We start from the raw sequence: 2791 nt of genomic DNA on the forward strand, positions 1-2791 counted from the left end.
AGCTGTACGTGTTAGGCTATCCTAGAAATGCCTATAAATAACTGCGTCTGCGTACGCTCAAGAGACTTTTTATCAGTTGTAATTTCTGAACTTGTGTTAATTTTAAGAGCGTTGTGAACTCTATTTTTTTAGTGCTATTCTAGCACTCTGTTTTGTACACTTTTGCAAATGGAGGAATAGACATAGTGTTGTTTTGAAGCTTCCAGATCTCTGAGTTTTCTTGTGGCTGAATGAATAGAGGGCCCCTGTTCATCTTAGCCTCTGTAAAGTATTTTATGTTCAGTATTTACTTATTTTCTCATTCAGCATTCCTTTAAGCATGTATAGTTTCATTTATTTGATTTCTTTTCTTTCAAGCTGATCAGTATTACTTCTTTGCAGGTTTCTTTTAGCCCGGGATTTGTTTTTATGTGTATGTGTTTGCTTTACAAACTAATGGTATTTGAAGTTGACAGATTCAAGTTGCTGCCTTTGTTTTTATAGCTGATTTTTAATCTTATTTCTCAAAGAGCTGCTAACACATGAATGATCTTCTATCATAAATTGTTATCTTTTAAGATCAGAATACCACTAACTTGCAGCTGGCTTTGAGTGCTTTTTAGACTATTCTTTCACTACTTTCTAATCATACTTTGCATAGTACATATGGCTGAAGTAGAGAGTTAGAAAGAGCAAAACGTTATCACTAGTCTTTAAAGTAGATTTTTGGTTTTAAGTGTTTTTTAGACTATTCTTTCACTACTTTCTAATCATACTTTGCATAGTACATATGGCTGAAGTAGAGAGTTAGAAAGAGCAAAACGTTATCACTAGTCTTTAAAGCAGATTTTCTCATTTTTAATCACTTTTCTAATTCAACTTAAGCTACTTTCTTTCCGTGCTTTACACAGTACATGTGTTTGAAGCAGCGAGTTAGAGAGAGATAATCTTTATCTTTGGTTTTAAAAGTGACTTTCTTTTCTTTTATTTGCAGCTGCATGAATGGTGTCTAGTGCCATTGGAAGTGGTTATTTGCTTTCAAAGTTATTTCAAGATCTTTCAAGTCATTTATTTCTTTCAAGCATTTCCTTTCAAGCAAGTAGTTAAAAATCACTAATCACACACTCTCACTCATTTAGGATTCACACTACACACACACCATCACTCACTTGTTTATAAATCATCATTCCATCTTAGGAACATAATTAACCACAACAACACCCCCAACGATAAGAAAACTCTAAGAGGTTACTTAAGTACATATAGTACACCTTCACTTCATCAGCTTACGAGCCCCGGGTTGACAATTAATACTAGCAATTTAGACAACACTAAATTGACTAAACAGAATCCCCCCACAACAGTTTTGGGGCTCAAAGCCCAAGTTTTGGTCAAATGTATTGTAAGACTCCATGAATTTCGGGCGTGGAGTGTGAATTATAGGTGGAGTCATAGGGTTGTCCACCCTACTTATTGTAATGTAATTTAATGCCATGTCATTCTACCCATGGTCTGCGGACCATGGGATTGTATAAATAGAGTGAGGCTCTAAGTTGTAAAGAGAGCGAATTGGAAAAATAGATGAATATGAATGGTTTGAGCATAGAGTAAGAGTCTAAGTGTATTGGGTCATAGTAGTAGGAAGAGGCTCTGCAGCTGAGTGCGCAGAGGCCTAGTAGAGTTTGTAGTTGAGTGTGCGGACCCCTACAGCTGAGTGCGTAGGGTGGTGTTGAGTTTGTAACCTTGAAAGAAGAATAATAAAGAGAAGTTGATTCCAATTTCTATGCATCTACTTGTGTATTACCTTATTTACATTTATACTATTTTGTTTAACACGTGCACTTATATGATTGCTGGATATACTGTTAATTATCACTAGTCTTACAAAGATAAGTTAAGTAATTGGGTAATAACAGATTAAATAGAAAGGGACTTGGGTATAATATGGATCGCGAACCGAGTAGGGTTGCAAGAAGGCAGCATCACCAGTTGCGAGGGAGTATTAGGTGCATGTAGCGACGTGTGCACAGGGTCAAACTACGAATTGCCAAAAGCTCATCAGACATCCCCAGGGTGTGGAAACCTAGTTCTAGCACCCTCCTATACTACTTTAGGTGAGACCTCAGTCCGCGCTCCGTGGAATGTTTCCCAAAGGGCCAGTAGTACTAGGATTTGCTTGGCTAAAACACCTCTGAACCTGGGTCAGGCCCATACAAGCCAACAAATGGTTTCGTTGCTGGGACCGGGATCTCCATAAGGGATGTGTGATGTCGTGCCACTGGAATCCAACAAAGAAAGAAATTGAAGAGTGGTTGGACAAGAAGATTCACAAATTCACGGTGCAGGAAAACAGAAATTTGCGAGTAAATAAGGAATAGTGGTTGGAGCGCTACTTGTACACAGAAGTCCATGAAATTTTCTTTGCATCCTTTCCTTCTGAGCTATACCAGTGGATCGCGAAGCTAGCAGACAGACAGGGAAGGTGTAGGCTTGACAAACCAATTGTGTGGACTCCAAAATTAGTGTTCAGACTAGAAGCGTCAGGAGATAAGATCGCGTGAGCTGTGGACCATTGGCTCGACCAAATTATAGGAGGATTTATCAATGAGTTCGCAGTAGATACGACCATCAGCTATAGTGAAGCAGAGTGACATTTCCTTAAGGGACCGCGAGGTAAGTATATTAAATATTTGAACACTTGGATTAAGATGCTATTGTGTGAAAGGCAAGTTATGTGAATAAATTAATGTTTGGGACAATGCGAAGTGGGAATATCTACAGAAGCATAAGTAGTGAAGAATTGGAAACCAAT

This window comes from Pinus tabuliformis, chromosome 8 (assembly GCF_031772625.1).
Source record: "Pinus tabuliformis cultivar Carrire ecotype Pingquan chromosome 8, CPIR1, whole genome shotgun sequence".
Lineage (NCBI taxonomy): Eukaryota > Viridiplantae > Streptophyta > Pinopsida > Pinales > Pinaceae > Pinus > Pinus tabuliformis.